Source organism: Lissotriton vulgaris, chromosome 11 (genome assembly GCF_964263255.1).
Source record: "Lissotriton vulgaris chromosome 11, aLisVul1.2, whole genome shotgun sequence".
NCBI classification, from domain to species: Eukaryota; Metazoa; Chordata; class Amphibia; order Caudata; family Salamandridae; genus Lissotriton; species Lissotriton vulgaris.
The window spans coordinates 534,547,531-534,572,403 of NC_141699.1; positions in this window are offsets into that span (position 1 = coordinate 534,547,531).

The window sequence follows — 24,873 nt, forward strand, 5'->3', positions numbered from 1 at the left end:
GCAATTCCACAGTAGGTAACTATCTGTAATTATGACTGCAAGGCAAGTGGAATGTGTAATGGGAAAGAACTCTGCAACAATGAAAGCATTGAGCTCCCCTTTTGAAAAGGGTGGCAGAGGTACAAGAACACAGAATATACTAAAGACAATCCTTCTCGACTATAAGAGTCCCATATATAGAGTTGAGGGAGGAGGGTTAAAATAGCTTCCCTCCATGTGAAACTAAGGCGATTGCTCTAAAACAAGATACCTCATTCTAGCCTCAAACACACCCATTTCCTCTGATGACATATTGCTAGCACAAGTATCTAAAGTAGGATTGTCAGCCTTGTAGACAGTAAACATCTTTGATAAGCTATCATGATGCCCGTAGCCTTAACCATATTGCTTCAGTCTTGACAATCCATATTCATGCAGAAGACCACACTAAAAGATGCTGAGAGCAGTCAGATGCTATGAACTTCATTAAGGTAAAGCAAAATGATAAAGTGAGAGTTTCCCTCACCATGACAAATGGTAAATCAAGCTGAAAGCTGCTGAACTTTTTTTTTGGGGGGGTGTCAGCAACTCAGAGAAAGTTTCTTCTGCAGCACTCCCTCTGCTGGTCATTCAATATATTCTGCTGAATATTTCCAAAGTAATACAATACAACAACAAACACATTTTGATAAAGAGTTAATAATCAGTATAATGGCAGGTATAATATTGTAAAATCCCACAGCTCAAAAAGAATTCAAATCTCAAATTTTTTCAAACTATCACACTTCTCTCAATCCTAAGACTCATTTGCTACAGCTCTCTACACAACTCTACCACCTATGTTAGAATGTAGATACAAAAAGACCTCATTGCTAGCCAAGTGACAGCATAATCTGCCCACTTGAATTATTTTAGGCTATGGTATGCCTATAACTATTAAGTGATCTGATACGTTTATGGAGGAAGGTTTATGCTGCGGTTACTGGTAATGATCAAAACGATGAACAACAGATTCTACCATCTTCCTTCTTGCACATCCATATCAGTTAACATATAGAGCACTTGAGAATATTATGATCACCCATACCTTAAACAAATGAATACATCTCAAATAATGCACATGTATCTTCCATCTACCCATCTTTGCCTTCAGCTGGGAGTCCTGACTAGCCTGCTACCCATTTCAGTAACATGATAAATGTGCCCTATTGCATGCCCTCATGTCAGATGACATCCTGCTGTAGCTTTATGATGTCAGGGCACCTCTTGATGAGCAGCCATGGATGACAATTACACAGAACAATGAGGCATTAGCAATTCCGCACTAGGTAACTATCTGTAATTATGACTGCAAGGCAAGTGGAATGTGTAATGGGAAATAACTCTGCAACAATGAAAGCATTGAGCTCCCCTTTTGAAAAGGGTGGCAGAGGTACAAGAACACAGAATATACTAAAGACAATCCTTCTCGACTCTAAGAGTCCCATATATAGAGTTGAGGGAGGAGGGTTAAAATAGCTTCCCTCCATGTGAAACTAAGGCAATTGCTCTAAAACAAGATACCTCATTCTAGCCTCAAACACACCCATTTCCTCTGATGAGATATTGCTAGCACAAGTATCTAAAGTAGGATTGTCAGCCTTGTAGACAGTAAACATCTTTGATAAGCTATCATGATGCCCGTAGCCTTAACCATATTGCTTCAGTCTTGACAATCCATATTCATGCAGAAGACCACACTAAAAGATGCTGAGAGCAGTCAGATGCTATGAACTTCATTAAGGTAAAGCAAAATGATAAAGTGAGAGTTTCCCTCACCATGACAAATGGTAAATCAAGCCGAAAGCTGCTGAACTTTTTTTTTTGGGGGTGTCAGCAACTCCGAGAAAGTTTCTTCTGCAGCACTCCCTCTGCTGGTAATTCAATATATTCTGCAAATTCGAAAGTCCACTGTTAGTCTATTAACAGAACTTGAATATTTCAAAAGTAATACAAAACAACAACAAACACATTTTGATAAAGAGTTAATAATCAGTATAATGGCAGGTATAATATTGTAAAATCCCACAGCTCAAAAAGAATTCAAATCTCAAATTTTTTCAAACTATCACACTTCTCTCAATCCTAAGACTCATTTGCTACAGCTCTCTACACAACTCTACCACCTATGTTAGAATGTAGATACAAAAAGACCTCATTGCTAGCCAAGTGACAGCATAATCTGCCCACTTGAATTATTTTAGGCTATGGTATGCCTATAACTATTAAGTGATCTGATACGTTTATGGAGGAAGGTTTATGCTGCGGTTACTGGTAATGATCAAAACGATGAACAACAGATTCTACCATCTTCCTTCTTGCACATCCATATCAGTTAACATATAGAGCACTTGAGAATATTATGATCACCCATACCTTAAACAAATGAATACATTTCAAATAATGCACATGTATCTTCCATCTACCCATCTTTGCCTTCAGCTGGGAGTCCTGACTAGCCTGCTAACCATTTCAGTAACATGATAAATGTGTCCTATTGCATGCCCTCATGTCAGATGACATCCTGCTGTAGCTTTATGATGTCAGGGCACCTCTTGATGAGTAGCCATGGATGACAATTACACAGAGCAATGAGGCATTAGCAATTCCACAGTAGGTAACTATCTGTAATTATGACTGCAAGGCAAGTGGAATGTGTAATGGGAAAGAACTCTGCAACAATGAAAGCATTGAGCTCCCCTTTTGAAAAGGGTGGCAGAGGTACAAGAACACAGAATATACTAAAGACAATCCTTCTCGACTATAAGAGTCCCATATATAGAGTTGAGGGAGGAGGGTTAAAATAGCTTCCCTCCATGTGAAACTAAGGCAATTGCTCTAAAACAAGATACCTCATTCTAGCCTCAAACACACCCATTTCCTCTGATGACATATTGCTAGCACAAGTATCTAAAGTAGGATTGTCAGCCTTGTAGACAGTAAACATCTTTGATAAGCTATCATGATGCCCGTAGCCTTAACCATATTGCTTCAGTCTTGACAATCCATATTCATGCAGAAGACCACACTAAAAGATGCTGAGAGCAGTCAGATGCTATGAACTTCATTAAGGTAAAGCAAAATGATAAAGTGAGAGTTTCCCTCACCATGACAAATGGTAAATCAAGCCGAAAGCTGCTGAACTTTTTTTTTGGGGGGTGTCAGCAACTCCGAGAAAGTTTCTTCTGCAGCACTCCCTCTGCTGGTAATTCAATATATTCTGCAAATGGGAAAGTCCACTGTTAGTCTATTAACAGAACTTGAATATTTCCAAAGTAATACAATACAACAACAAACACATTTTGATAAAGAGTTAATAATCAGTATAATGGCAGGTATAATATTGTAAAATCCCACAGCTCAAAAAGAATTCAAATCTCAAATTTTTTCAAACTATCACACTTCTCTCAATCCTAAGACTCATTTGCTACAGCTCTCTACACAACTCTGCCACCTATATTAGAATGCAGATACAAAAGACCTCATTGCTAGCCAAGTGACAGCATAATCTGCCCGCTTAAATTATTTTAGGCTATGGTATGCCTATAACTATTAAGTGATCTGATACGTTTATGGAGGAAGGTTTATGCTGCGGTTACTGGTAATGATCAAAACGATGAACAACAGATTCTACCATCTTCCTTCTTGCACATCCATATCAGTTAACATATAGAGCACTTGAGAATATTATGATCACCCATACCTTAAACAAATGAATACATCTCAAATAATGCACATGTATCTTCCATCTACCCATCTTTGCCTTCAGCTGGGAGTCCTGACTAACCTGCTACCCATTTCAGTAACATGATAAATGTGCCCTATTGCATGCCCTCATGTCAGATGACATCCTGCTGTAGCTTTATGATGTCAGGGCACCTCTTGATGAGCAGCCATGGATGACAATTACACAGAACAATGAGGCATTAGCAATTCCGCACTAGGTAACTATCTGTAATTATGACTGCAAGGCAAGTGGAATGTGTAATGGGAAAGAACTCTGCAACAATGAAAGCATTGAGCTCCCCTTTTGAAAAGGGTGGCAGAGGTACAAGAACACAGAATATACTAAAGACAATCCTTCTCGACTCTAAGAGTCCCATATATAGAGTTGAGGGAGGAGGGTTAAAATAGCTTCCCTCCATGTGAAACTAAGGCAATTGCTCGAAAACAAGATACCTCATTCTAGCCTCAAACACACCCATTTCCTCTGATGACATATTGCTAGCACAAGTATCTAAAGTAGGATTGTCAGCCTTGTAGACAGTAAACATCTTTGATAAGCTATCATGATGCCCGTAGCCTTAACCATATTGCTTCAGTCTTGACAATCCATATTCATGCAGAAGACCACACTAAAAGATGCTGAGAGCAGTCAGATGCTATGAACTTCATTAAGGTAAAGCAAAATGATAAAGTGAGAGTTTCCCTCACCATGACAAATGGTAAATCAAGCCGAAAGCTGCTGAACTTTTTTTTTGGGGGGTGTCAGCAACTCCGAGAAAGTTTCTTCTGCAGCACTCCCTCTGCTGGTCATTCAATATATTCTGCAAATGGGAAAGTCCACTGTTAGTCTATTAACAGAACTTGAATATTTCCAAAGTAATACAATACAACAACAAACACATTTTGATAAAGAGTTAATAATCAGTATAATGGCAGGTATAATATTGTAAAATCCCACAGCTCAAAAAGAATTCAAATCTCAAATTTTTTCAAACTATCACACTTCTCTCAATCCTAAGACTCATTTGCTACATCTCTCTACAAAACTCTACCACCTATGTTAGAACGTAGATACAAAAAGACCTCATTGCTAGCCAAATGACAGCATAATCTGCCCACTTGAATTATTTTAGGCTATGGTATGCCTATAACTATTAAGTGATCTGATACATTTATGGAGGAAGGTTTATGCTGCGGTTACTGGTAATGATCAAAACGATGAACAACAGATTCTACCATCTTCCTTCTTGCACATCCATATCAGTTAACATATAGAGCACTTGAGAATATTATGATCACCCATACCTTAAACAAATGAATACATCTCAAATAATGCACATGTATCTTCCATCTACCCATCTTTGCCTTCAGCTGGGAGTCCTGACTAGCCGTCTACCCATTTCAGTAACATGATAAATGTGCCCTATTGCATGCCCTCATGTCAGATGACATCCTGCTGTAGCTTTATGATGTCAGGGCACCTCTTGATGAGTAGCCATGGATGACAATTACACAGAACAATGAGGCATTAGCAATTCCACAGTAGGTAACTATCTGTAATTATGACTGCAAGGCAAGTGGAATGTGTAATGGGAAAGAACTCTGCAACAATGAAAGCATTGAGCTCCCCTTTTGAAAAGGGTGGCAGAGGTACAAGAACACAGAATATACTAAAGACAATCCTTCTCGACTATAAGAGTCCCATATATAGAGTTGAGGGAGGAGGGTTAAAATAGCTTCCCTCCATGTGAAACTAAGGCGATTGCTCTAAAACAAGATACCTCATTCTAGCCTCAAACACACCCATTTCCTCTGATGACATATTGCTAGCACAAGTATCTAAAGTAGGATTGTCAGCCTTGTAGACAGTAAACATCTTTGATAAGCTATCATGATGCCCGTAGCCTTAACCATATTGCTTCAGTCTTGACAATCCATATTCATGCAGAAGACCACACTAAAAGATGCTGAGAGCAGTCAGATGCTATGAACTTCATTAAGGTAAAGCAAAATGATAAAGTGAGAGTTTCCCTCACCATGACAAATGGTAAATCAAGCTGAAAGCTGCTGAACTTTTTTTTTGGGGGGGTGTCAGCAACTCAGAGAAAGTTTCTTCTGCAGCACTCCCTCTGCTGGTCATTCAATATATTCTGCTGAATATTTCCAAAGTAATACAATACAACAACAAACACATTTTGATAAAGAGTTAATAATCAGTATAATGGCAGGTATAATATTGTAAAATCCCACAGCTCAAAAAGAATTCAAATCTCAAATTTTTTCAAACTATCACACTTCTCTCAATCCTAAGACTCATTTGCTACAGCTCTCTACACAACTCTACCACCTATGTTAGAATGTAGATACAAAAAGACCTCATTGCTAGCCAAGTGACAGCATAATCTGCCCACTTGAATTATTTTAGGCTATGGTATGCCTATAACTATTAAGTGATCTGATACGTTTATGGAGGAAGGTTTATGCTGCGGTTACTGGTAATGATCAAAACGATGAACAACAGATTCTACCATCTTCCTTCTTGCACATCCATATCAGTTAACATATAGAGCACTTGAGAATATTATGATCACCCATACCTTAAACAAATGAATACATCTCAAATAATGCACATGTATCTTCCATCTACCCATCTTTGCCTTCAGCTGGGAGTCCTGACTAGCCTGCTACCCATTTCAGTAACATGATAAATGTGCCCTATTGCATGCCCTCATGTCAGATGACATCCTGCTGTAGCTTTATGATGTCAGGGCACCTCTTGATGAGCAGCCATGGATGACAATTACACAGAACAATGAGGCATTAGCAATTCCGCACTAGGTAACTATCTGTAATTATGACTGCAAGGCAAGTGGAATGTGTAATGGGAAATAACTCTGCAACAATGAAAGCATTGAGCTCCCCTTTTGAAAAGGGTGGCAGAGGTACAAGAACACAGAATATACTAAAGACAATCCTTCTCGACTCTAAGAGTCCCATATATAGAGTTGAGGGAGGAGGGTTAAAATAGCTTCCCTCCATGTGAAACTAAGGCAATTGCTCTAAAACAAGATACCTCATTCTAGCCTCAAACACACCCATTTCCTCTGATGAGATATTGCTAGCACAAGTATCTAAAGTAGGATTGTCAGCCTTGTAGACAGTAAACATCTTTGATAAGCTATCATGATGCCCGTAGCCTTAACCATATTGCTTCAGTCTTGACAATCCATATTCATGCAGAAGACCACACTAAAAGATGCTGAGAGCAGTCAGATGCTATGAACTTCATTAAGGTAAAGCAAAATGATAAAGTGAGAGTTTCCCTCACCATGACAAATGGTAAATCAAGCCGAAAGCTGCTGAACTTTTTTTTTTGGGGGTGTCAGCAACTCCGAGAAAGTTTCTTCTGCAGCACTCCCTCTGCTGGTAATTCAATATATTCTGCAAATTCGAAAGTCCACTGTTAGTCTATTAACAGAACTTGAATATTTCAAAAGTAATACAATACAACAACAAACACATTTTGATAAAGAGTTAATAATCAGTATAATGGCAGGTATAATATTGTAAAATCCCACAGCTCAAAAAGAATTCAAATCTCAAATTTTTTCAAACTATCACACTTCTCTCAATCCTAAGACTCATTTGCTACAGCTCTCTACACAACTCTACCACCTATGTTAGAATGTAGATACAAAAAGACCTCATTGCTAGCCAAGTGACAGCATAATCTGCCCACTTGAATTATTTTAGGCTATGGTATGCCTATAACTATTAAGTGATCTGATACGTTTATGGAGGAAGGTTTATGCTGCGGTTACTGGTAATGATCAAAACGATGAACAACAGATTCTACCATCTTCCTTCTTGCACATTCATATCAGTTAACATATAGAGCACTTGAGAATATTATGATCACCCATACCTTAAACAAATGAATACATTTCAAATAATGCACATGTATCTTCCATCTACCCATCTTTGCCTTCAGCTGGGAGTCCTGACTAGCCTGCTACCCATTTCAGTAACATGATAAATGTGTCCTATTGCATGCCCTCATGTCAGATGACATCCTGCTGTAGCTTTATGATGTCAGGGCACCTCTTGATGAGTAGCCATGGATGACAATTACACAGAGCAATGAGGCATTAGCCATTCCGCACTAGGTAACTATCTGTAATTATGACTGCAAGGCAAGTGGAATGTGTAATGGGAAAGAACTCTGCAACAATGAAAGCATTGAGCTCCCCTTTTGAAAAGGGTGGCAGAGGTACAAGAACACAGAATATACTAAAGACAATCCTTCTCGACTGTAAGAGTCCCATATATAGAGTTGAGGGAGGAGGGTTAAAATAGCTTCCCTCCATGTGAAACTAAGGCAATTGCTCTAAAACAAGATACCTCATTCTAGCCTCAAACACACCAATTTCCTATGATGACATATTGCTAGCACAAGTATCTAAAGTAGGATTGTCAGCCTTGTAGACAGTAAACATCTTTGATAAGCTATCATGATGCCCGTAGCCTTAACCATATTGCTTCAGTCTTGACAATCAATATTCATGCAGAAGACCACACTAAAAGGTGCTGAGAGCAGCCAGAAGCTATGAACTTCATTAAGTTAAAGCAAAATGATAAAGTGAGAGTTTCCCTCACCATGACAAATGGTAAATCAAGCCGAAAGCTGCTGAACTTTTTTTTTGGGGGGTGTCAGCAACTCCGAGAAAGTTTCTTCTGCAGCACTCCCTCTGCTGGTAATTCAATATATTCTGCAAATGGGAAAGTCCACTGTTAGTCTATTAACAGAACTTGAATATTTCCAAAGTAATACAATACAACAACAAACACATTTTGATAAAGAGTTAATAATCAGTATAATGGCAGGTATAATATTGTAAAATCCCACAGCTCAAAAAGAATTCAAATCTCAAATTTTTTCAAACTATCACACTTCTCTCAATCCTAAGACTCATTTGCTACAGCTCTCTACACAACTCTACCACCTATGTTAGAATGTAGATACAAAAAGACCTCATTGCTAGCCAAATGACAGCATAATCTGCCCACTTGAATTATTTTAGGCTATGGTATGCCTATAACTATTAAGTGATCTGATACATTTATGGAGGAAGGTTTATGCTGCGGTTACTGGTAATGATCAAAACGATGAACAACAGATTCTACCATCTTCCTTCTTGCACATCCATATCAGTTAACATATAGAGCACTTGAGAATATTATGATCACCCATACCTTAAACAAATGAATACATCTCAAATAATGCACATGTATCTTCCATCTACCCATCTTTGCCTTCAGCTGGGAGTCCTGACTAGCCGTCTACCCATTTCAGTAACATGATAAATGTGCCCTATTGCATGCCCTCATGTCAGATGACATCCTGCTGTAGCTTTATGATGTCAGGGCACCTCTTGATGAGTAGCCATGGATGACAATTACACAGAACAATGAGGCATTAGCAATTCCACAGTAGGTAACTATCTGTAATTATGACTGCAAGGCAAGTGGAATGTGTAATGGGAAAGAACTCTGCAACAATGAAAGCATTGAGCTCCCCTTTTGAAAAGGGTGGCAGAGGTACAAGAACACAGAATATACTAAAGACAATCCTTCTCGACTATAAGAGTCCCATATATAGAGTTGAGGGAGGAGGGTTAAAATAGCTTCCCTCCATGTGAAACTAAGGCGATTGCTCTAAAACAAGATACCTCATTCTAGCCTCAAACACACCCATTTCCTCTGATGACATATTGCTAGCACAAGTATCTAAAGAAGGATTGTCAGCCTTGTAGACAGTAAACATCTTTGATAAGCTATCATGATGCCCGTAGCCTTAACCATATTGCTTCAGTCTTGACAATCCATATTCATGCAGAAGACCACACTAAAAGATGCTGAGAGCAGTCAGATGCTATGAACTTCATTAAGGTAAAGCAAAATGATAAAGTGAGAGTTTCCCTCACCATGACAAATGGTAAATCAAGCTGAAAGCTGCTGAACTTTTTTTTGGGGGGGTGTCAGCAACTCAGAGAAAGTTTCTTCTGCAGCACTCCCTCTGCTGGTCATTCAATATATTCTGCAAATGGGAAAGTCCACTGTTAGTCTATTAACAGAACTTGAATATTTCCAAAGTAATACAATACAACAACAAACACATTTTGATAAAGAGTTAATAATCAGTATAATGGCAGGTATAATATTGTAAAATCCCACAGCTCAAAAAGAATTCAAATCTCAAATTTTTTCAAACTATCACACTTCTCTCAATCCTAAGACTCATTTGCTACAGCTCTCTACACAACTCTACCACCTATGTCAGAATGTAGATACAAAAAGACCTCATTGCTAGCCAAGTGACAGCATAATCTGCCCACTTGAAATATTTTAGGCTATGGTATGCCTATAACTATTAAGTGATCTGATACGTTTCTGGAGGAAGGTTTATGCTGCGGTTACTGGTAATGATCAAAACGATGAACAACAGATTCTACCATCTTCCTTCTTGCACATCCATATCAGTTAACATATAGAGCACTTGAGAATATTATGATCACCCATACCTTAAACAAATGAATACATCTCAAATAATGCACATGTATCTTCCATCTACCAATCTTTGCCTTCAGCTGGGAGTCCTGACTAGCATGCTACCCATTTCAGTAACATGATAAATGTGTCCTATTGCATGCCCTCATGTCAGATGACATCCTGCTGTAGCTTCATGATGTCAGGGCACCTCTTGATGAGTAGCCATGGATGACAATTACACAGAACAATGAGGCATTAGCAATTCCACAGTAGGTAACTATCTGTAATTATGACTGCAAGGCAAGTGGAATGTGTAATGGGAAAGAACTCTGCAACAATGAAAGCATTGAGCTCCCCTTTTGAAAAGGGTGGCAGAGGTACAAGAACACAGAATATACTAAAGACAATCCTTCTCGACTATAAGAGTCCCATATATAGAGTTGAGGGAGGAGGGTTAAAATAGCTTCCCTCCATGTGAAACTAAGGCGATTGCTCTAAAACAAGATACCTCATTCTAGCCTCAAACACACCCATTTCCTCTGATGACATATTGCTAGCACAAGTATCTAAAGAAGGATTGTCAGCCTTGTAGACAGTAAACATCTTTGATAAGCTATCATGATGCCCGTAGCCTTAACCATATTGCTTCAGTCTTGACAATCCATATTCATGCAGAAGACCACACTAAAAGATGCTGAGAGCAGTCAGATGCTATGAACTTCATTAAGGTAAAGCAAAATGATAAAGTGAGAGTTTCCCTCACCATGACAAATGGTAAATCAAGCTGAAAGCTGCTGAACTTTTTTTTGGGGGGGTGTCAGCAACTCAGAGAAAGTTTCTTCTGCAGCACTCCCTCTGCTGGTCATTCAATATATTCTGCAAATGGGAAAGTCCACTGTTAGTCTATTAACAGAACTTGAATATTTCCAAAGTAATACAATACAACAACAAACACATTGTGATAAAGAGTTAATAATCAGTATAATGGCAGGTATAATATTGTAAAATCCCACAGCTCAAAAAGAATTCAAATCTCAAATTTTTTCAAACTATCACACTTCTCTCAATCCTAAGACTCATTTGCTACAGCTCTCTACACAACTCTGCCACCTATATTAGAATGCAGATACAAAAGACCTCATTGCTAGCCAAGTGACAGCATAATCTGCCCGCTTAAATTATTTTAGGCTATGGTATGCCTATAACTATTAAGTGATCTGATACGTTTATGGAGGAAGGTTTATGCTGCGGTTACTGGTAATGATCAAAACGATGAACAACAGATTCTACCATCTTCCTTCTTGCACATCCATATCAGTTAACATATAGAGCACTTGAGAATATTATGATCACCCATACCTTAAACAAATGAATACATCTCAAATAATGCACATGTTATCTTCCATCTACCCATCTTTGCCTTCAGCTGGGAGTCCTGACTAGCCTGCTACCCATTTCAGTAACATGATAAATGTGCCCTATTGCATGCCCTCATGTCAGATGACATCCTGCTGTAGCTTGATGATGTCAGGGCACCTCTTGATGAGTAGCCATGGATGACAATTACACAGAACAATGAGGCATTAGCAATTCCGCACTAGGTAACTATCTGTAATTATGACTGCAAGGCAAGTGGAATGTGTAATGGGAAAGAACTCTGCAACAATGAAAGCACTGAGCTCCCCTTTTGAAAAGGGTGGCAGAGGTACAAGAACACAGAATATACTAAAGACAATCCTTCTCGACTATAAGAGTCCCATATATAGAGTTGAGGGAGGAGGGTTAAAATAGCTTCCCTCCATGTGAAACTAAGGCAATTGCTCTAAAACAAGATACCTCATTCTAGCCTCAAACACACCCATTTCCTCTAATGACATATTGCTAGCACAAGTATCTAAAGTAGGATTGTCAGCCTTGTAGACAGTAAACATCTTTGATAAGCTATCATGATGCCCGTAGCCTTAACCATATTGCTTCAGTCTTGACAATCCATATTCATGCAGAAGACCACACTAAAAGATGCTGAGAGCAGTCAGATGCTATGAACTTCATTAAGGTAAAGCAAAATGATAAAGTGAGAGTTTCCCTCACCATGACAAATGGTAAATCAAGCCGAAAGCTGCTGAACTTTTTTTTGGGGGGGTGTCAGCAACTCCGAGAAAGTTTCTTCTGCAGCACTCCCTCTGCTGGTAATTCAATATATTCTGCAAATGGGAAAGTCCACTGTTAGTCTATTAACAGAACTTGAATATTTCCAAAGTAATACAATACAACAACAAACACATTTTGATAAAGAGTTAATAATCAGTATAATGGCAGGTATAATATTGTAAAATCCCACAGCTGAAAAAGAATTCAAATCTCAAATTTTTTCAAACTATCACACTTCTCTCAATCCTAAGACTCATTTGCTACATCTCTCTACACAACTCTACCACCTATGTTAGAATGTATTCACAAAAAGACCTAATTGCTAGCCAAGTGACAGCATAATCTGCCCACTTGAATTATTTTAGGCTATGGTATGCCTATAACTATTAAGTGATCTGATACGTTTATGGAGGAAGGTTTATGCTGCGGTTACTGGTAATGATCAAAACGATGAACAACAGATTCTACCATCTTCCTTCTTGCACATCCATATCAGTTAACATATAGAGCACTTGAGAATATTATGATCACCCATACCTTAAACAAATGAATACATCTCAAATAATGCACATGTATCTTCCATCTACCCATCTTTGCCTTCAGCTGGGAGTCCTGACTAGCCTGCTACCCATTTCAGAAACATGATAAATGTGTCCTATTGCATGCCCTCATGTCAGATGACATCCTGCTGTAGCTTTATGATGTGAGGGCACCTCTTGATGAGTAGCCATGGATGACAATTACACAGAACAATGAGGCATTAGCAATTCCGCAGTAGGTAACTATCTGTAATTATGACTGCAAGGCAAGTGGAATGTGTAATGGGAAAGAACTCTGCAACAATGAAAGCATTGAGCTCCCCTTTTGAAAAGGGTGGCAGAGGTACAAGAACACAGAATATACTAAAGACAATCCTTCTCGACTATAAGAGTCCCATATATAGAGTTGAGGGAGGAGGGTTAAAATAGCTTCCCTCCATGTGAAACTAAGGCAATTGCTCTAAAACAAGATACCTCATTCTAGCCTCAAACACACCCATTTCCTCTGATGACATATTGCTAGCACAAGTATCTAAAGTAGGATTGTCAGCCTTGTAGACAGTAAACATCTTTGATATGCTATCATGATGCCCGTAGCCTTAACCATATTGCTTCAGTCTTGACAATCCATATTCATGCAGAAGACCACACTAAAAGATGCTGAGAGCAGTCAGATGCTATGAACTTCATTAAGGTAAAGCAAAATGATAAAGTGAGAGTTTCCCTCACCATGACAAATGGTAAATCAAGCCGAAAGCTGCGGAACTTTTTTTTTTGGGGGTGTCAGCAACTCCGAGAAAGTTTCTTCTGCAGCACTCCCTCTGCTGGTAATTCAATATATTCTGCAAATGGGAAAGTCCACTGTTAGTCTATTAACAGAACTTGAATATTTCCAAAGTAATACAATACAACAACAAACACATTTTGATAAAGAGTTAATAATCAGTATAATGGCAGGTATAATATTGTAAAATCCCACAGCTCAAAAAGAATTCAAATCTCAAATTTTTTCAAACTATCACACTTCTCTCAATCCTAAGACTCATTTGCTACAGCTCTCTACACAACTCTGCCACCTATATTAGAATGCAGATACAAAAGACCTCATTGCTAGCCAAGTGACAGCATAATCTGCCCGCTTAAATTATTTTAGGCTATGGTATGCCTATAACTATTAAGTGATCTGATACGTTTATGGAGGAAGGTTTATGCTGCGGTTACTGGTAATGATCAAAACGATGAACAACAGATTCTACCATCTTCCTTCTTGCACATCCATATCAGTTAACATATAGAGCACTTGAGAATATTATGATCACCCATACCTTAAACAAATGAATACATCTCAAATAATGCACATGTTATCTTCCATCTACCCATCTTTGCCTTCAGCTGGGAGTCCTGACTAGCCTGCTACCCATTTCAGTAACATGATAAATGTGCCCTATTGCATGCCCTCATGTCAGATGACATCCTGCTGTAGCTTGATGATGTCAGGGCACCTCTTGATGAGTAGCCATGGATGACAATTACACAGAACAATGAGGCATTAGCAATTCCGCACTAGGTAACTATCTGTAATTATGACTGCAAGGCAAGTGGAATGTGTAATGGGAAAGAACTCTGCAACAATGAAAGCACTGAGCTCCCCTTTTGAAAAGGGTGGCAGAGGTACAAGAACACAGAATATACTAAAGACAATCCTTCTCGACTATAAGAGTCCCATATATAGAGTTGAGGAAGGAGGGTTAAAATAGCTTCCCTCCATGTGAAACTAAGGCAATTGCTCTAAAACAAGATACCTCATTCTAGCCTCAAACACACCCATTTCCTCTGATGACATATTGCTAGTACAAGTATCTAAAGTAGGATTGTCAGCCTTGTAGACAGTAAACATCTTTGATAAGCTATCATGATGCCCGTAGCCTTAACCATATTGCTTCAGTCTTGACAATCCATATTCATGCAGAAGACCACACTAAAAGATGCTGAGAGCAGTCAGATGCTATGAACTTCATTAAGGTAAAGCAAAATGATAAAGTGAGAGTTTCCCTCACCATGACAAATGGTAAATCAAGCCGAAAGCTGCTGAACTTTTTTTTTGGGGGGTGTCAGCAACTCCGAGAAAGTTTCTTCTGCAGCACTCCCTCTGCTGGTAATTCAATATATTCTGCAAATGGGAAAGTCCACTGTTAGTCTATTAACAGAACTTGAATATTTCCAAAGTAATACAATACAACAACAAACACATTTTGATAAAGAGTTAATAATCAGTATAATGGCAGGTATAATATTGTAAAATCCCACAGCTCAAAAAGAATTCAAATCTCAAATTTTTTCAAACTATCACACTTCTCTCAATCCTAAGACTCATTTGCTACATCTCTCTACACAACTCTACCACCTATGTTAGAATGTATTTACAAAAAGACCTAATTGCTAGCCAAGTGACAGCATAATCTGCCCACTTGAATTATTTTAGGCTATGGTATGCCTATAACTATTAAGTGATCTGATACGTTTATGGAGGAAGGTTTATGCTGCGGTTACTGGTAATGATCAAAACGATGAACAACAGATTCTACCATCTTCCTTCTTGCACATCCATATCAGTTAACATATAGAGCACTTGAGAATATTATGATCACCCATACCTTAAACAAATGAATACATCTCAAATAATGCACATGTATCTTCCATCTACCCATCTTTGCCTTCAGCTGGGAGTCCTGACTAGCCTGCTACCCATTTCAGAAACATGATAAATGTGTCCTATTGCATGCCCTCATGTCAGATGACATCCTGCTGTAGCTTTATGATGTCAGGGCACCTCTTGATGAGTAGCCATGGATGACAATTACACAGAGCAATGAGGCATTAGCAATTCCGCACTAGGTAACTATCTGTAATTATGACTGCAAGGCAAGTGGAATGTGTAATGGGAAAGAACTCTGCAACAATGAAAGCATTGAGCTCCCCTTTTGAAAAGGGTGGCAGAGGTACAAGAACACAGAATATACTAAAGACAATCCTTCTCGACTATAAGAGTCCCATATATAGAGTTGAGGGAGGAGGGTTAAAATAGCTTCCCTCCATGTGAAACTAAGGCAATTGCTCTAAAACAAGATACCTCATTCTAGCCTCAAACACACCCATTTCCTCTGATGACATATTGCTAGCACAAGTATCTAAAGTAGGATTGTCAGCCTTGTAGACAGTAAACATATTTGATAAGCTATCATGATGCCCGTAGCCTTAATCATATTGCTTCAGTCTTGACAATCCATATTCATGCAGTAGACCACACTAAAAGATGCTGAGAGCAGTCAGATGCTATGAACTTCATTAAGGTAAAGCAAAATGTTAAAGTGAGAGTTTCCCTCACCATGACAAATGATAAATCAAGCCGAAAGCTGCTGAACTTTTTTTTTGGGGGGTGTCAGCAACTCTGAGAAAGTTTCTTCTGCAGCACTCCCTCTGCTGGTAATTCAATATATTCTGCAAATGGGAAAGTCCACTGTTAGTCTATTAACAGAACTTGAATATTTCCAAAGTAATACAATACAACAACAAACACATTTTGATAAAGAGTTAATAATCAGTATAATGGCAGGTATAATATTGTAAAATCCCACAGCTCAAAAAGAATTCAAATCTCAAATTTTTTCAAACTATCACACTTCTCTCAATCCTAAGACTCATTTGCTACAGCTCTCTACACAACTCTGCCACCTATATTAGAATGCAGATACAAAAGACCTCATTGCTAGCCAAGTGACAGCATAATCTGCCCACTTGAATTATTTTAGGCTATGGTATTCCTATAACTATTAAGTGATCTGATACGTTTATGGAGGAAGGTTTATGCTGCGGTTACCGGTAATGATCAAAACGATGAACAACAGTTTCGACCATCTTCCTTCTTGCACATCCCTATCAGTTAACATATAGAGCACTTGAGAATATTATGATCACCCATACCTTAAACAAATGAATACATCTCAAATAATGCACATGTATCTTCCATCTACCCATCTTTGCCTTCAGCTGGGAGTCCTGACTAGCCTGCTACCCATTTCAGAAACATGATAAATGTGTCCTATTGCATGCCCTCATGTCAGATGACATCCTGCTGTAGCTTTATGATGTCAGGGCACCTCTTGATGAGTAGCCATGGATGACAATTACACAGAGCAATGAGGCATTAGCAATTCCGCACTAGGTAACTATCTGTAATTATGACTGCAAGGCAAGTGGAATGTGTAATGGGAAAGAACTCTGCAACAATGAAAGCATTGAGCTCCCCTTTTGAAAAGGGTGGCAGAGGTACAAGAACACAGAATATACTAAAGACAATCCTTCTCGACTATAAGAGTCCCATATATAGAGTTGAGGGAGGAGGGTTAAAATAGCTTCCCTCCATGTGAAACTAAGGCAATTGCTCTAAAACAAGATACCTCATTCTAGCCTCAAACACACCAATTTCCTATGATGACATATTGCTAGCACAAGTATCTAAAGTAGGATTGTCAGCCTTGTAGACAGTAAACATCTTTGATAAGCTATCATGATGCCCGTAGCCTTAACCATATTGCTTCAGTCTTGACAATCCATATTCATGCAGAAGACCACACTAAAAGATGCTGAGAGCAGTCAGATGCTATGAACTTCATTAAGGTAAAGCAAAATGATAAAGTGAGAGTTTCCCTCACCATGACAAATGGTAAATCAAGCCGAAAGCTGCTGAACTTTTTTTTTGGGGGGTGTCAGCAACTCCGAGAAAGTTTCTTCTGCAGCACTCCCTCTGCTGGTAATTCAATATATTCTGCAAATGGGAAAGTCCACTGTTAGTCTATTAACAGAACTTGAATATTTCCAAAGTAATACAATACAACAACAAACACATTTTGATAAAGAGTTAATAATCAGTATAATGGCAGGTATAATGTTGTAAAATCCCACAGCTCAAAAAGAATTCAAATCTCAAATTTTTTCAAACTATCACACTTCTCTCAATCCTAAGACTCATTTGCTACAGCTCTCTACACAACTCTGCCACCTATATTAGAATGTAGATACAAAAAGACCTCATTGCTAGCCAAGTGACAGCATAATCTGCCCACTTGAAATATTTTAGGCTATGGTATGCCTATAACTATTAAGTGATCTGATACGTTTATGGAGGAAGGTTTATGCTGCGGTTACTGGTAATGATCAAAACGATGAACAACAGATTCTACCATCTTCCTTCTTGCACATCCATATCAGTTAACATATAGAGCACTTGAGAATATTATGATCACCCATACCTTAAACAAATGAATACATCTCAAATAATGCACATGTATCTTCCATCTACCCATCTTTGCCTTCAGCTGGGAGTCCTGACTAGCCTGCTACCCATTTCAGTAACATGATAAATGTGTCCTATTGCATGCCCTCATGTCAGATGACATCCTGCTGTAGCTTTATGATGTCAGGGCACCTCTTGATGAGTAGCCATGGATGACAATTACACAGAGCAATGAGGCATTAGCAATTCCGCACTAGGTAACTATCTGTAATTATGACGGCAAGGCAAGTGGAATGTGTAATGGGAAAGAACTCTGCAACAATGAAAGCATTGAGCTCCCCTTTTGAAAAGGGTGGCAGAGGTACAAGAACACAGAATATACTAAAGACAATCCTTCTCGACTATAAGAGTCCCATATATAGAGTTGAGGGAGGAGGGTTAAAATAGCTTCCCTCCATGTGAAACTAAGGCAATTGCTCTAAAACAAGATACCTCATTCAAGCCTCAAACACACCAATTTCCTATGATGACATATTGCTAGCACAAGTATCTAAAGTAGGATTGTCAGCCTTGTAGACAGTAAACATCTTTGATAAGCTATCATGATGCCCGTAGCCTTAACCATATTGCTTCAGTCTTGACAATCCATATTCATGCAGAAGACCACACTAAAAGGTGCTGAGAGCAGCCAGAAGCTATGAACTTCATTAAATTAAAGCAAAATGATAAAGTGAGAGTTTCCCTCACCATGACAAATGGTAAATCAAGCCGAAAGCTGCTGAACTTTTTTTTTTGGGGTTGTCAGCAACTCCGAGAAAGTTTCTTCTGCAGCACTCCCTCTGCTGGTAATTCAATATATTCTGCAAATGGGAAAGTCCACTGTTAGTCTATTAACAGAACTTGAATATTTCCAAAGTAATACAATACAACAACAAACACATTTTGATAAAGAGTTAATAATCAGTATAATGGCAGGTATAATGTTGTAAAATCCCACAGCTCAAAAAGAATTCAAATCTCACATTTTTTCAAACTATCACACTTCTCTCAATCCTAAGACTCATTTGCTACAGCTCTCTACACAACTCTACCACCTATGTCAGAATGTAGATACAAAAAGACCTCATTGCTAGCCAAGTGACAGCATAATCTGCCCACTTGAAATATTTTAGGCTATGGTATGCCTATAACTATTAAGTGATCTGATAAGTTTTTGGAGGAAGGTTTATGCTGCGGTTACTGGTAATGATCAAAACGATGAACAACAGATTCTACCATCTTCCTTCTTGCACATCCATATCAGTTAACATATAGAGCACTTGAGAATATTATGATCACCCATACCTTAAACAAATGAATACATCTCAAATAATGCACATGTATCTTCCATCTACCCATCTTTGCCTTCAGCTGGGAGTCCTGACTAGCCTGCTACCCATTTCAGTAACATGATAAATGTGCCCTATTGCATGCCCTCATGTCAGATGACATCCTGCTGTAGCTTTATGATGTCAGGGCACCTCTTGATGAGCAGCCATGGATGACAATTACACAGAACAATGAGGCATTAGCAATTCCGCACTAGGTAACTATCTGTAATTATGACTGCAAGGCAAGTGGAATGTGTAATGGGAAAGAACTCTGCAACAATGAAAGCATTGAGCTCCCCTTTTGAAAAGGGTGGCAGAGGTACAAGAACACAGAATATACTAAAGACAATCCTTCTCGACTATAAGAGTCCCATATATAGAGTTGAGGGAGGAGGGTTAAAATAGCTTCCCTCCATGTGAAACTAAGGCAATTGCTCTAAAACAAGATACCTCATTCTAGCCTCCAACACACCCATTTCCTCTGATGACATATTGCTAGCACAAGTATCTAAAGTAGGATTGTCAGCCTTGTAGACAGTAAACATCTTTGATAAGCTATCATGATGCCCGTAGCCTTAACCATATTGCTTCAGTCTTGACAATCCATATTCATGCAGAAGACCACACTAAAAGATGCTGAGAGCAGTCAGATGCTATGAACTTCATTAAGGTAAAGCAAAATGATAAAGTGAGAGTTTCCCTCACCATGACAAATGGTAAATCAAGCCGAAAGCTGCTGAACTTTTTTTTTTGGGGGTGTCAGCAACTCCGAGAAAGTTTCTTCTGCAGCACTCCCTCTGCTGGTAATTCAATATATTCTGCAAATGCGAAAGTCAACTGTTAGTCTATTAACAGAACTTGAATATTTCAAAAGTAATACAATACAACAACAAACACATTTTGATAAAGAGTTAATAATCAGTATAATGGCAGGTATAATATTGTAAAATCCCACAGCTCAAAAAGAATTCAAATCTCAAATTTTTTCAAACTATCACACTTCTCTCAATCCTAAGACTCATTTGCTACAGCTCTCTACACAACTCTACCACCTATGTTAGAATGTAGATACAAAAAGACCTCATTGCTAGCCAAGTGACAGCATAATCTGCCCACTTGAATTATTTTAGGCTATGGTATGCCTATAACTATTAAGTGATCTGATACGTTTATGGAGGAAGGTTTATGCTGCGGTTACTGGTAATGATCAAAACGATGAACAACAGATTCTACCATCTTCCTTCTTGCACATCCATATCAGTTAACATATAGAGCACTTGAGAATATTATGATCACCCATACCTTAAACAAATGAATACATTTCAAATAATGCACATGTATCTTCCATCTACCCATCTTTGCCTTCAGCTGGGAGTCCTGACTAGCCTGCTACCCATTTCAGTAACATGATAAATGTGTCCTATTGCATGCCCTCATGTCAGATGACATCCTGCTGTAGCTTTATGATGTCAGGGCACCTCTTGATGAGTAGCCATGGATGACAATTACACAGAGCAATGAGGCATTAGCAATTCCACAGTAGTTAACTATCTGTAATTATGACTACAAGGCAAGTGGAATGTGTAATGGGAAAGAACTCTGCAACAATGAAAGCATTGAGCTCCCCTTTTGAAAAGGGTGGCAGAGGTACAAGAACACAGAATATACTAAAGACAATCCTTCTCGACTATAAGAGTCCCATATATAGAGTTGAGGGAGGAGGGTTAAAATAGCTTCCCTCCATGTGAAACTAAGGCAATTGCTCTAAAACAAGATACCTCATTCTAGCCTCAAACACACCCATTTCCTCTGATGACATATTGCTAGCACAAGTATCTAAAGTAGGATTGTCAGCCTTGTAGACAGTAAACATCTTTGATATGCTATCATGATGCCCGTAGCCTTAACCATATTGCTTCAGTCTTGACAATCCATATTCATGCAGAAGACCACACTAAAAGATGCTGAGAGCAGTCAGATGCTATGAACTTCATTAAGGTAAAGCAAAATGATAAAGTGAGAGTTTCCCTCACCATGACAAATGGTAAATCAAGCCGAAAGCTGCGGAACTTTTTTTTTTGGGGGTGTCAGCAACTCCGAGAAAGTTTCTTCTGCAGCACTCCCTCTGCTGGTAATTCAATATATTCTGCAAATGGGAAAGTCCACTGTTAGTCTATTAACAGAACTTGAATATTTACAAAGTAATACAATACAACAACAAACACATTTTGATAAAGAGTTAATAATCAGTATAATGGCAGGTATAATATTGTAAAATCCCACAGCTCAAAAAGAATTCAAATCTCAAATTTTTTCAAACTATCACACTTCTCTCAATCCTAAGACTCATTTGCTACAGCTCTCTACACAACTCTGCCACCTATATTAGAATGTAGATACAAAAAGACCTCATTGCTAGCCAAGTGACAGCATAATCTGCCCACTTGAAATATTTTAGGCTATGGTATGCCTATAACTATTAAGTGATCTGATACGTTTATGGAGGAAGGTTTATGCTGCGGTTACTGGTAATGATCAAAACGATGAACAACAGATTCTACCATCTTCCTTCTTGCACATCCATATCAGTTAACATATAGAGCACTTGAGAATATTATGATCACCCATACCTTAAACAAATGAATACATCTCAAATAATGCACATGTATCTTCCATCTACCCATCTTTGCCTTCAGCTGGGAGTCCTGACTAGCCTGCTACCCATTTCAGTAACATGATAAATGTGCCCTATTGCATGCCCTCATGTCAGATGACATCCTGCTGTAGCTTTATGATGTCAGGGCACCTCTTGATGAGCAGCCATGGATGACAATTACACAGAACAATGAGGCATTAGCAATTCCGCACTAGGTAACTATCTGTAATTATGACTGCAAGGCAAGTGGAATGTGTAATGGGAAAGAACTCTGCAACAATGAAAGCATTGAGCTCCCCTTTTGAAAAGGGTGGCAGAGGTACAAGAACACAGAATATACTAAAGACAATCCTTCTCGACTCTAAGAGTCCCATATATAGAGTTGAGGGAGGAGGGTTAAAATAGCTTCCCTCCATGTGAAACTAAGGCAATTGCTCTAAAACAAGATACCTCATTCTAGCCTCCAACACACCCATTTCCTCTGATGACATATTGCTAGCACAAGTATCTAAAGTAGGATTGTCAGCCTTGTAGACAGTAAACATCTTTGATAAGCTATCATGATGCCCGTAGCCTTAACCATATTGCTTCAGTCTTGACAATCCATATTCATGCAGTAGACCACACTAAAAGATGCTGAGAGCAGTCAGATGCTATGAACTTCATTAAGGTAAAGCAAAATGTTAAAGTGAGAGTTTCCCTCACCATGACAAATGATAAATCAAGCCGAAAGCTGCTGAACTTTTTTTTTGGGGGGTGTCAGCAACTCCGAGAAAGTTTCTTCTGCAGCACTCCCTCTGCTGGTAATTCAATATATTCTGCAAATGGGAAAGTCCACTGTTAGTCTATTAACAGAACTTGAATATTTCCAAAGTAATACAATACAACAACAAACACATTTTGATAAAGAGTTAATAATCAGTATAATGGCAGGTATAATATTGTAAAATCCCACAGCTCAAAAAGAATTCAAATCTCAAATTTTTTCAAACTATCACACTTCTCTCAATCCTAAGACTCATTTGCTACAGCTCTCTACACAACTCTGCCACCTATATTAGAATGCAGATACAAAAGACCTCATTGCTAGCCAAGTGACAGCATAATCTGCCCACTTGAATTATTTTAGGCTATGGTATTCCTATAACTATTAAGTGATCTGATACGTTTATGGAGGAAGGTTTATGCTGCGGTTACCGGTAATGATCAAAACGATGAACAACAGTTTCGACCATCTTCCTTCTTGCACATCCCTATCAGTTAACATATAGAGCACTTGAGAATATTATGATCACCCATACCTTAAACAAATGAATACATCTCAAATAATGTACATGTATCTTCCATCTACCCATCTTTGCCTTCAGCTGGGAGTCCTGACTAGCCTGCTACCCATTTCAGTAACATGATAAATGTGCCCTATTGCATGCCCTCATGTCAGATGACATCCTGCTGTAGCTTGATGATGTCAGGGCACCTCTTGATGAGCAGCCATGGATGACAATTACACAGAACAATGAGGCATTAGCAATTCCGCACTAGGTAACTATCTGTAATTATGACTGCAAGGCAAGTGGAATGTGTAATGGGAAAGAACTCTGCAACAATGAAAGCATTGAGCTCCCCTTTTGAAAAGGGTGGCAGAGGTACAAGAACACAGAATATACTAAAGACAATCCTTCTCGACTCTAAGAGTCCCATATATAGAGTTGAGGGAGGAGGGTTAAAATAGCTTCCCTCCATGTGAAACTAAGGCAATTGCTCTAAAACAAGATACCTCATTCTAGCCTCCAACACACCCATTTCCTCTGATGACATATTGCTAGCACAAGTATCTAAAGTAGGATTGTCAGCCTTGTAGACAGTAAACATCTTTGATAAGCTATCATGATGCCCGTAGCCTTAACCATATTGCTTCAGTCTTGACAATCCATATTCATGCAGAAGACCACACTAAAAGATGCTGAGAGCAGTCAGATGCTATGAACTTCATTAAGGTAAAGCAAAATGATAAAGTGAGAGTTTCCCTCACCATGACAAATGGTAAATCAAGCCGAAAGCTGCTGAACTTTTTTTTTTGGGGGTGTCAGCAACTCCGAGAAAGTTTCTTCTGCAGCACTCCCTCTGCTGGTAATTCAATATATTCTGCAAATGCGGAAGTCAACTGTTAGTCTATTAACAGAACTTGAATATTTCAAAAGTAATACAATACAACAACAAACACATTTTGATAAAGAGTTAATAATCAGTATAATGGCAGGTATAATATTGTAAAATCCCACAGCTCAAAAAGAATTCAAATCTCAAATTTTTTCAAACTATCACACTTCTCTCAATCCTAAGACTCATTTGCTACAGCTCTCTACACAACTCTACCACCTATGTTAGAATGTAGATACAAAAAGACCTCATTGCTAGCCAAGTGACAGCATAATCTGCCCACTTGAATTATTTTAGGCTATGGTATGCCTATAACTATTAAGTGATCTGATACGTTTATGGAGGAAGGTTTATGCTGCGGTTACTGGTAATGATCAAAACGATGAACAACAGATTCTACCATCTTCCTTC